General features: G+C 42.6%; 1 protein-coding gene across 1 annotated transcript in view; it reads left to right on the top strand.

Annotated features, from left to right (window-relative positions):
* Positions 1 to 9,477: 9,477 nt before the first annotated feature.
* Positions 9,478 to 12,787, top strand: part of RAD52 (RAD52 homolog, DNA repair protein) — a 30,427-nt gene continuing 27,117 nt past the window's right edge. The window contains 1 exon segment of the mRNA XM_033116764.1: positions 9,478 to 9,602. The gene's annotated coding sequence lies outside the window, so the exon portion shown is untranslated.

Below are 12,787 nucleotides of genomic sequence, written 5' to 3'. Positions count from 1 at the left end.
GAGGTAAGACTCCAATATGGGTCTTCAGTATGGTTGCCCTCCAAAATAATAATAACTTAATTCATTTATATGTGTACAACTTGCTTTTGCAAATACAACAATCTGTTGTAAAAATTAATAAACAGAAACCCCATTCAAAATGAAGTCAAGAGGCCAGAAGGGAGAGCTCTCACGCTCTATCTCTGTCCCAGACACCAACGGGAAGAATCTCCTTCGCAACAGCCCCTCCCAAGTCCAAAAAAGAGGGACCCTCTCTTTTGTTTCTCTGGACTTGCGTGTGGTTCACAATTAGACTACATGTCCTAAACTGCAATTCTTTTTTTTTTAATTATTGGTGAAGGGGAACAGGACTTTATTAGGGAACAGTGTGTACTTTCAGGACTTTTTCAAAGTCAAGTTGTTGTCCTTTTCAATGTTAGCTGTGGAGGGCGCAGCTCAGCTCCAGGTCCAGTTGCCATTTCTAGTTGCAGGGGGCGCAGCCCATCACCTCTTGTGGGAGTCGAACCGGCAACACTGTGGTTTAGAGCACACTGGCCCATGGGGGAATCGAACTGTCAGCCTTTAGCGTTAGGAGCATGGAGCTCCAACCGCCTGAGCCACCGGGCTGGGCCACAATTCTTTATTGTTCCCGAATAAACCAATTTTGCTGGAGAATATCTAGCTATTTGTTTATGGTCAACATTATTTAGTGGCCCATACGGAGATCCAGGAAAGACCCCTAACAGCTCTGCAGCTGGTAAATAAACAGGTGAGGCTCCCACAGAGCTAAATGATCTCACTGCTTCCTTGCCCACCCTGGAGTTTAAGAAGAAGTTTTCTCCTGGATCTGAGCTTCCGCTCTCTTTGCATTTTGAAGCTCTCCAGGCTCTAGTTGGGATCTAATTTGAGGTTTCATTCTTTTCTGGTTGAGGCCTTTGCTTGTCTGTGAGTACATGGTTGGCACTTGGGCCTGACTCCTTCGGGATCAGGATGTTCCCACTGGAACTGTGCTGGTATCTAATGCCTTTCAGTATGTTCCCATCAGGCAAGTTTCATCCAATGTCTGGCTTGACCCTCACTGACAAGTGTGTGGACTAACTGATAGAAGTCTGAGAAACTAGGTTGGTAAGTGTGAATAACTATGTTAAATTCTTCAGCAAACCCATGGGGGTTTGAAAAACAAACCCCTAACTTTTTGCAAAATGCTAAAAGACTCTTTAGAGACCTTCACTGAGCAATTACAGTACCTTTCCCAAAGTCTTGATTGAAACAAAATCCAGGCTTGCTCACAAAAGTCTGACGAAACTATTCATGACTATTATAATCGACTTCAGATTGTTCTCAGAGAAAATTCTGATCCTCCTTCAGATGTTGATTTCACTCAGGCAGCTTTTAACTCTATGTTTACTAACCGGCTGAACTGAGACCTTTCTCTTTTAGTTAAAAGGACTAGGATGGAATGGGAGATAATGTCCACTGTAGATTTGGTCAGTTTGGCAAAGCAGCTTGGTCACACCTTAGGTGAGTAACCTAAAAGAAAAAAACTCTAAAACTCTTCATTTTCCACTCTGGCAAATGAAGGTTTCTATATAAAACCCCAAACCTCCTAGTTTCTGCTATTATTGAAAAGTTCCAGGACATTGGAGAAAAGATTGTTACAAACTTAAGCATTTCAGGCACCTTCTAACCAGGCAGGTGATTGGACAAGTCTGTGCTGTTTGGTTGGTTTTACAATTTCCCTGTGCTACCCACCCTCAATCCTCAGGCTTAGTTGACTGCACTAATGGCATTATTAAGACTCAGTTGACACTATTTGTAGAGATACACATTATCTTGGCCAAAAGCACTGCTGTTGGTCCTTCTAACTCTCAGATCCACCCCCTCTGGAACTCATAAAATGAAGACATCCAATGTTCACACATGGACTGCTTGACTATTTTCCAGTAAAATTTATCCGTGGAATGAGGAATAGGTACTTATTTTCCCTGCTCTGCAGACGTGCTTCAAGGACAAGAGGGCAAGGCCCCAGGTGCCTGCCCCAATTTCACGAGGACAGAACTACTGCGTTTGTCTATTGATTTCATTTTTTCAAAAGAAGATTCTGTATCTAAGATTTTGAAAAACATTCAATGAGATCATCTTTAAACTTACTTCAAGTAGTGCTGAATGGAAGAATAAATAAGAGAAGTAGAGGTAGAGATCTATACACTAGGTTAAGCAAAAGCAAAAAAATTCAGTGACTAAAATTACTCTAGGGCCGGCCTGGTGGCTCAGGCGGTTAGAGCTCCATGCTCCTGACTCCGAGGGCTGCTGGTACGATTCCCACATGGGCCAGTGGGCTCTCAACCACAAGGTTGCCAGTTCAATTCCTGGAGTCCCGCAAGGGATGGTGGGCAGCGCCCCTTGCAACTAAGATTGAACACGGCACCTTGAGCTGAGCTGCCTCCCGGATGGCTCAGTTGGTTGGAGCGCATCCTCTCAACCACAAGGTTGTCAGTTCCATTCCTCGACTCCCGCAAGGGATGGTGGGTTGCGCCCCCTGCAACTAGCAATAGCAACTGGACCTGGACCTGAACTGCGCCCTCCACAACTAAGACTGAAAGGACAACAACTTGAAGCTGAACAGCACCCTCCACAACTAAGATTGAAAGGACAACAAGTTGACTTGGAAAAGTCCTGGAAGTACACACTGTTCCCCAATAAAGTCCTGTTCCCCTTCCCCAATAAAATCTTTAAAAAAAAAAAAAATTACTCCAGAAAAAGCAATTTTTAAAAATTCAATGAACTTCAAAATAACATTCCTAGTTTATTATGTTAGGTCTAGTGTCTATCATTCTGCAGCATAAGTTCTGATATCAGTCCAGACAGAGATTAAATTCCAGTTTACCTGCTGCTTTCTCCATGAAGTCTACCTGCTGACACTTTAGAAGTAACATCTTCATTCTTCCAAATTCCATTATCTAGACTTCTCATCATTTCTTACTTTTCATCTGTATCGTAGTTATTTCTGTATGTGTCTATTTCCCTACTGTATTGTAATTCCTTAAGAGTAGGTTATGTGTTTCATTCTCTTTGTATTCTCCACAGTTCTGTGTACAGCATTTTGCACACAGTAAGTGCTCAATAAATATTTGTTGAGCGAACGCAGTACAATGAGTCCCCTCATTACTTGGGAAAATAAAATTAAAACACTATCATATGAAAGAGGCATTCAAGTTGTTCTGTGTGGTCCCAAAGGATGGATCAAGAAGTGCAACATTTTGATACAGAAACACTTTCTTCCAATTAGAGTTGTCTAAAAATAGATCTGCTGATTTGTGAGGTTATGTTTCCTATGTTGCATGGTTTCTACCAGAAGAAATGGGATGGCTATTGTTGCCATGGTAGGGCTGAATCTTATTCAGCTCTGAAAGTCTTCTAGTGGCAAAAGCATAAACTCTGAAACCTGAGTTCAAAGTCTGGCTAAGAATCCACTTACTACCCGGGTGGTTTTTGGCAAACCACTAAATCTCCCTGTGCCACAGTTTCTGTATCTGCAAAATGTGCATAATGTCTTTGATTCTAAGATGCAATTATTTGAACATTTCTGAAATCAAGATGCTCATTACAATTATTGTCAGGCCGACAGCAGTTATGACAATTATCAGTTCATTTGTTCCTACTTGAAATGAGCTCTGTGCAGTGTCAGTGCACCACATGTGTTGAGTTTGACTTCCTTGTAAGATTTCTTTCAAAAGATTACAATACAAATCGGCATTGAATCTAAACATTTTTTTGTATGCAAAAAGGCAAGGAAAGAGCAGTGGGATATAAATTTCAGACTAGTGAACAAGTATTTTCTGTTGATTGGAACTTTTCTTTTTTCTTTCTTAATGGTAAATAAAATAATGGTAGGTGTTAAACTTGACAACACTTATATTTAGTGAATCTGGTGTCTCATTGGTTACCTCATGAGGTTTTTGTAAAGACTGTAAGAATTAAATGAGTTAATATATGTAAACTGCTTAGCACAGGGCCTGGGAAAAAATAAGCTCTATATAAGTACTACCAGTATTGTTATATTTTAACGTATTTAGTCATTATTAATTCCATCAGTTGCACCCTCTAATCTCACATCTAATAGAGTATCATAAGCGGTAAGGTTATGGGGAATACAAAAGGAAAACTAGGGGTTTCTCCAAGGTGAAAATATAGGAATCGATGCCATTAAAGTAGAAGAAAGCAAATGAGAATATGATAAGTTCTTGTAGAACCAGACTCTTTAAACTCGTCTCAATTAAACTGAATGCAAATGAAAAGATTCTGGAAATAAAAATATCCAGGTTATGGAGGCAGCACTGGCCTTATCTCTCTTACTCTCACACTTCTCTTCTGCCACTTCAATGTCTGGCTGGAGTTCCACCATTTTGAAGTTAAATGGCTTGTAAAAGACTCACTTTATTGTAAACACTGACTGATTCTGCTGCAAGAGGAAGACAGCCAGTGCTTTTCCAAACTTCATTGCCTGCCACTGCCTCAAATCCAGCTAAAACAACTTTCCCCAAATTGTAGATTAGTTGGGAAAAGATGTTTTGCATTGAAGCAGGGTAGTTCTGATCCCAGCTGGCTCCATCTCAGAACCATTTGGTTGGATATTCAGCCCATGGTGGGCCTTGTGGAATGATGATTATTGAAAGAATGCAACATGGAGATTTCCACTTGACAACTGCTACTTTGAGTTCTCAACTCCTCTTGTTTCCTCCTTAAGAAACAGGCAGTAAGAGAGGCTGTGGAGAAAAAGGAACCCTCATACACTGTTAGTGGGAATGCAGATTGGTGCAGTCGCTATGGAAGGCAGTGTGGAGGTTCCTCAAAAAATTAAAAATAGAATTATCATATGGCCCAGCAATCCCTCTCCTGGGTATCTACCCCAAAAATCTGAAAACATTTATCTATAAAGATATATGTGCTCCACTGTTCATTGCAGCTTTGTTTACGGTGGCCAAGACATGGAAACAACCAGAGTCCTTCGATAGATGAATGGATAAAGAAGATGTGGGTATATATACACAATGGAATACTATTCTGCCATAAGAAAAGATGAAATAGTGCCATTTGTGACAACATGGATGGATCTTGAGATTATGCTAAGTGAAATAAGTCAGACAGAAAAAGTAGAAAACCATATAATTTGACTTATTTGTGGTATATAAAACTGAAAACAATGGAACAAGACAAACGACGAAACAAAAACTCATAGACACAGACGATAGTTTAGTGGTTACCAGAGGACGGGAGGTGGGTAGGGGGTGGTAGATGAGGGTAAAAGGGATCAAATATATGGTAACGGAAGAGAACTGACCCTGGGTGGTGAACACACAGTGTGACAGATGATGTACTACAGATTATACACCTGAAACCTACGTAACTTTACTAACAATTGTCACCCCAATAAACTTTAATAAAAAAAAGAAACAGGCAGTAGAATGTATAGGAAATTAAAGGCTAATTGGGTGTGCTGCTTCAGCTGAGACCACACCAACCCTAAGTATTGTCTCCTAGTACTGTGTTTCCCCCAAAATAAGACTGGGTCGTATATTAATTTTTGCTCCAAAAGATGCATTAGGGCATATTTTCAGAGGATGTCTTATTTTTTCATGTACAACAATCTACATTTATTCAAATACAGTCATGTCATCTTCTTCTGGAACATCGTCAAATGCATCTGTCTGGCTGACAATCTTAACTGGAGCTTATTTTCAGGGTAGGTCTTATTTTTGGGGAAAACTGTCAGCTCCTGCTTTTCAACAAGCAATAATTAGGCAGTCATTTATTAAAATTCACTAGTCCTATTACAAGCATTAATTTCACTCCTGCCATAACCTCAGTAGGGTAAAGCAGTGGGGGAAGGGCGGTAGAATGGGGGGAAGGAGTTGAGGGGCTAAGGAGACATTCTGCAGTCTCTCTTGCTCCACGATCCCAACAGGCTACAGAAATGAAGGATCAATATGCTCTGAAAGTATTTTATTTAGGTTGCTACTCTGTCTTCGCCACGTCCCTCCTTTCCAGCTCTAAATTCAGTCCTCATTACACTGGGGTGACAACCCAGGTAGGAAAGATTGATTTTCAGTATGGCTGCTTTAAGTGTGTGCTTCAAGGCAGATTCACAAAAGCAATCATCTGCACTGGAGGAGGGTAGAATTTATACTATTCACAGGAGTGTGCTCTTGTTATGGATTGATGTCCCTGTTATGAGGTACGTGTGACTCAACCTGTCCTGTCTCTACGTCAAAGACTTATGGTTAGGATAAAGTATAATTTTAAAGTTCTGAAGCGTTTTAGAAGGAAGTTGCTTGATAAACACCAGGTGTTTTCATATGGCTAATTTGATTATTGTGAGGCAACTTGAGGAAGTATTAGGATGTCAATCTGCTCTGAAGTCATGTAGATGGTACTGAAGGCACATACCAGGAGAAACAAAGAATGTTTCAGCTGTCATTTACACCATATATTTTTTCTGATTATAAAAAATAGTACCTGCTCATTGTGGGGGGAGTATACAGAAATGTGTAAGTTTTGTAGCAAAAATAAAATCACCTATATTTCCATCACCCAGAAAAATCTGATGTTTCCTTTTTGTCTTTTTAAAAAATGAATGCATACATAATACATGTGATACAAAATCATATTGCATATGTGGTATTTTTAAACTTTTCATTTGCAAACAGTTTCCAACTTACAAAAGGTTGCAAAAAAAACAGCACAAGAAGTATCTGCATACCCTTTACTGAGATATGCTTTATAGTTAACATTTTACTTCATCTGCTTTATCATTTGTTCTACCTATCTGTCATGCAGGGTGTCATGCGGGGTCTCTGGTCCCGCTCCCCACATAAGAACGCAGGACATGTGTAGTGCAGGGGATCCTGCGGACTACGCCAAGTGTCATGCGGGGCGTCCGGCGGGGTCTCTGGTCCCGCTCCCCACATAAGAACGCAGGACATGGTGAGGCCAAAAAGGAACACCCATGGAGCCATAAGTAGGGGAGTCACACCACTATACTCTCACTGGCGGCTGGGTTGGAGACACAGGAACCAGGAGCAACACAATTCTCAACCCTCACTGCGCCGCTTGCAGACTCAGCCACCATCTTCTTGCTAGCTCCCCCTTCTTCCTCCTTTTTCTTCTCTGCTAGCCTCTTCTTCTAGCCTAGCCACGGCAGTTATACTCATGGCTAATGGCTCACTGGTTACAGCTGACGGCCAACTAGCCACAGCTGATGGCCATTTGATCAGTCGATGGCCATTTACTACCTGAGCCAGCACCTTTCTATGTGAGGCCGAGAGCCTGGAAACTGCTTCTTGGGGCTCTGTCCCCACAACATGGTGATGCCAAAAAGGAACACCCACGGAGCCATAGATAGGGGAGTCATACCACTATATTCCCGCTGGCGGCTGGGTTGGAGACACAGGAAGCACGAGCCACACTATCTGCAACCTGCGGTCTACTTCTCTCTGCCAACCAACCTCACTTGCTAGCTGCAATCCACAATGCGAACTGCAATCCGCTCTTGCTAGCTCAGCCACCACCTTCTTGCTAGCCCCCACCTTCTTGCTAGCCCCCATTGGCTGCTAGCGCAGCCATGGCAGTTATATTAGTGGCCAATGGCTCACTGGTTACAGCTGACGGCCAACTGGCCACAGCTGATGGCCATCCAATCACAGTTGATGGCCATTTACTATCCGAGTGAGCACTGTTGTGTGGGGCGGCCTGCGGGTCCCACTCCCCACGTAAGACTGCATGATATGGTGAGGCCAAAAAGGAACACTCATGGAGCCATAGATAGGGGAGTCATACCACTGTGTTCTCTCTGGCGGCCAGGGCGAGACACACGCAGTAGGATCCACACGATCCTGCAGTCCGCCATTCACTTCTCCTCTGCCTGCCAACCAACCAATCAATGCAGCCCCGCAGTTACATCAGTAGCCAATTGGCTAACTGGTTACAGCTGATGGCCAACGAATCACAGTTGATGGCCATTCACTACTGGAGCCAGCACCTCCCCACGCAAGACAGAGACCCTGTAAACTGCTCTCTGGGGCTCTGTCCCCACAAGCACCTTTCCAGGGCAAGAGCCTGGAAACTGCACTCCTGGCTCTGTCCCCACACTATCTATCAATCATTTATCTACCTATCATCTATCTATAATTTAAGCACGAGTTACATATATCATGGCTCTTTTAAACCCTAAATACTCCATTTCCTAAGAATAAGGATTTTTCTCTAACGTAACCACAATTGTCAACTTATAAATTTATATTGATTTAAGAATTTTATCTAATCCACCATCCATATTCTAATGTTATCAATTAAGCCAAAAAATGTCCTTCATGGCCTTTTCCCCCTCCAGCACAGAATCCAGTCTAGGGTCAGGTATTACCTTCTGTTGTCAAATCACTTCAACCTCTTTTATTCCGGGACACTTTCAGAGCCTTATCTTTTTTAACACTGACATTTTGAAGAGTGCAGTGCATCCCACCCGTGCCCCGAACATACCACATACCTTTATTCTTGTTATTGAATGCTCCTTATTTTGCGTTTATCTGATGTTTCTCTGTGATTAGACTGTCAAGTGTTCTCTGCTGGGACACCGCGTAGGTCTGATTCTAGGCTGTTTACTCAGCTTCTGATGCTGTTACTGGAAGATTAGTAGTCATCCAGGAAATGACTTGCATTAAAGTATTACTGCTCAGATAATGAAGTCTGGTTAAAAGGGGTTTATTCAAACAACCAATTTGAAAACGTAAGAGAAGTATTTTGTCGGAGTTCTTAATACTTAATTTGGGGTTGTGATGACTAAACTTTCAAATCTTGTTTTTGAGCATTGGATGTGCCATCATCACCCAGTGGCAAGGCACCGTTCCAACGGATATTCTAAAGAACTCCCTTCCTGCAAGTCGCCACACGTTCATTTCCCTCCGCTCCTAGCTAATTTAAGAAACCATCAGGTGATGAGTAGGTGTGTGCAGCAGTAGCACGAGAGGAGGGGCGCCTAGGTTTGCTGTGTCTGTCGGGGATGGAATCTATGAAGGGCTCTGATAACTATTTCTTAATAAGACTTAAAAGCGTGGTTTTCTTTTCTTGCCATACCCCTAGTGTCCACGGATAGGTACTGAGGTCCTCCCCGGGTCCATAACTGCACTCTAACCAAGGAATGGGTTTGTAAAGTCGTGCGGCAAGACGCGGGAAGAGCGGGCCCAAACAGGCCTTAGCGCAGGTCCCGGAGAGCTCTGCGGGCCCGCTGGAGGGCAGCAGAGATGTGGGCGCCGCACAAACACAGAGAGCGGTGGGTAACTCGAGGCAGAAGGAGCCACGCGGGCACAGGGGCTCAGACGTTAAGAGGTCAGTACAGCGCTTCCAGCTCGCTTTACGGCTGCCGACAGATTGCTTTGCGACACTTCTCCCTTTCCGATTTGATTTACGGCTCCTTTCCCCGCCCTTTCCGCCCCCTATTTGGACCTTCTTCCCAGGGTTGCCTTGCACTTCCTTCCCAGTTTCCTCTGTGCGGTTCTATCTAAACTCCCTTCCCCTTGCGTTTAGCCTAGACGGAGCTCCCTGCGTGCACCGCGCGCTGCCGGAGGCGCGTAAGTGGGGAGGGAGGGAGGACGGTCCTGTGGGTGTTTCCAGCTGGGGCTGTGCACATGGGCGGTTCAGAGTCTGGAGTAGAGCACAGGGTGGGCGGTTGAGTTCTTCCTGCGGGTCTCCGCGTAGTGATCCCGAGTCCAGAGGCCTGTACCAATTAATTAGTTCAGGAGAGGGTCAGGATCAGGACTGCCTGAGAGTTTGGTTAGTAAGGGCGGGGTACCGGAAGCGGGCGTCGACAGCCGTAGCACACACACCAGGACCCCGCGGAATGAAGGCAGCGTAATGTTAACGGTGGCGGTGCCCTGCACGGGCGTGAGGCCACTACGTGCTACTTGTTGACAAGAGGAGAGGGTGCTGAAGCTCGCGTCAAAGCTGAACGGATTTGGAAGAAGTGGCTGCAGTTGGAAAGGAATTACCCATTTAAAAGGGATTTGACACTCAGTTTAGCCGCGCATGGAGTCTTTCTAGACCTGTTTTTAAACACCGATACAATTCATATGTGATTAAATTTATCCCTTTAAAATGAACAATTCAGTGGTTTTTAGTGTATTCACAGGATGGTGCAGTCATCACCATTATCTAATTCCAGGACATTTTCGTCACTCCCAGATGAACCCCCTTTTTTATTCCCCCCTGCCCCTAACTTTTTAAATTTTTACTGGGGAATATTGAGGAACAGTGTGTTTTTCCAGGACCCATCAGCTCCATGTCAAGTCATTTTCAATCTAGTTGTGGAAGGCGCAGCTTATTGGCCCATGAGGGAATCTAACCAGGACGTTGGTGTTACGAGCACTGCACTCTGACCACTGAGACACCTTGCAGCCCATGCCCCTAACTTTTTGTCTTGATAACTTTGCCAGTGCTAGATATTTCACATAAGTGCAATCATATGGTATTTTCCCTTGTGTCTGGCTTACTTCACTCAGTATAATGTTTTCAAGGCTCATCCATATTGTAGTGTGTGTCAGTGCTTCACTCCTTTTGATGGCTGAAGAATAACATTCAGTTGCACCGATAGACCACATTTTGTTTCTCCATTAGTTGATGTGCATTTGTTTTTTGTTTTTTTCTACTCTAGCTTCCTAGACCTTTTCAGGTCTGTTCCTCCACAGAACTCTGAGGTGCAAACATTTAAAAACTAAATTTTCAAAGGCAGAATTTAACTCTGGGATTGGGTCAGGAATTTCATTAACCTCAGGTCTGGTATCATTTAGGGAAGTTTGTCTTTTTAAAGTCTTCTATTCCCAATTCAGCACTTATCAGACCACTAATTGTGGTAACAAGCAGAGATATGTTTCTGGGCAGTTCTCATCAGATGCTACTGTGTTGTGTAAGCCATGACCTGTTGTCTTTTGATACGAACTGGGTGTAGTTGGAGATGAGCGTATTAAAATGTAACTGAGATAGCTGTGGGAAAGCGGTTTTACCGAAAAAAACCCCAATAAACCAAAAAACAAACAAAGAACCCTACAGTAGAGTCTTTTATTCATGGAGTCGGTATTTGCAAATTCACCTACTCCCTAAAATTTCTTTGTAACCTCCAAATCAGTACTCAGGGTACTTTTGCAGATGTGCAGAGTGCTGAAAATTTGAGTTGCCCAACACACCCGTTCCCAGTGGAGATTAAACAAGTCACTACTCTGCCTTCTTGTTTCAGCTCTCATACTGTAAATGAGTGTCCTTGTTGCAGAATATTTAGTGCCACGGTTTTTTTTTTTTTTTTTCATATTTTGTGCTTTTTGTTAGAGATTAAACTGTTTAGAATGCCTCCAGGCATAGTGCTGAAGTGCTGTCTGGTGTTTCTAAGTGCAAAGTCTGTGATGTGCCTTATAAAGACAAGCTCCTTTTAGATAGATAAGCTTTGTTCAGTTGTGAGTTCAATGTTAATGAATCAACAATATACCGGGGGTGTGAAAAAATGTGTACACGTGACTTGTATTCATCTTTTGTTATCGGTGTATATTGAGTATTACAATTTTTTTTTTAAATTGGGGGATATTGGGGAACAGTGTGTTTTTTCCAGGACCCATCAGCTCCATGTCAAGTCGTCGTTTTTCAGTCTAGTGGTGGGGGGTGCAGCTCAGCTCCAAGTCGTTTTTTTTAAATCTAGTTGTGGAGGACGCAGCTCACTGGCCTACGTGGGACTCGAACCGGCTGAGCTTGGTGTTATTATGAACACCGTGCTCCAACCACTGAGCAACCGGCTGCCCTGAGTGTTACAATTTTAATACAGTTTTTTTCTTTCTTAAAATGTGTATACATTTTTTTAACACCCTCTGTATATTATTATAATAAGGAGTCTTTAAACAGAAACACACATAAAACAAGGTTATGTATTGACTGGTTAGTGAAAATATTGTGACCATAGGCTCGCAGGAACCTGACTCTGTATTGCTCCTAGGATCAGTGGTGTAGTATTTGATAATTCAGTGTTCACGCTGACTTTATAGACCATAACTACCATGAATAACGAGAATTGACTGTATAACCAATTTAATTATTCAAGGCAGAAAGCCTAGTGTGGATATTTTTTAATCTCTATAACTTTTAACATTTTCCACTCAAGGTATTTCTTTTTTAATACCATAGTGGCAGTTTCAAAGTGGAGAGAAGCTAAAAATAAAACTAAAATGTTCTTTATATTAGGTTGGTGCAAAAGTTATTGCGGTTTCAAAGGTTAAAAACAATTCCAAAAACCGCAATTACTTTTGCACCGACCTACTACTATGTGCTGGTAGGGATTAGATTAAGTGCTGGAGATTTAGTTAGTACATGGCCCCTCTGTTCTCGGATGGGTGAGGTGGGATTATGTGTGATATGTGCTTTTGACGTGTCTAAAATGCTGTGGGAACATAGGATTAATTCTGTTTAGAGTGTAGTGAGTTTCATGTGACTTCAAAGAGGAGATGACATTTTAAGATCTATTTCCTTCTTTTTAAAGTTTTTGTTCTATTGCTGAATTTTTTTTGAAAGCATCACAAAAATTATAGCAGCATATATGTAAAAGAAAATGTAAAAACATCTTGATGTGCAGTCCTGCTGTTTTTGATCTTCACAGTCAGAACCACAGCCGTCAGAGTCATGTCAGTTCTGTCTCTGTAATACACACCCAGAGTCCATCTTTTCTCTACATTTCCATGATCTTAGTCGAGCTGTTATCATTTCCTCCCTGGACTGTTGTAAT

This window comes from Rhinolophus ferrumequinum, chromosome 10 (assembly GCF_004115265.2).
Source record: "Rhinolophus ferrumequinum isolate MPI-CBG mRhiFer1 chromosome 10, mRhiFer1_v1.p, whole genome shotgun sequence".
NCBI lineage: Eukaryota > Metazoa > Chordata > Mammalia > Chiroptera > Rhinolophidae > Rhinolophus > Rhinolophus ferrumequinum.
This window is presented reverse-complemented; position numbering and strand designations above follow the sequence as displayed.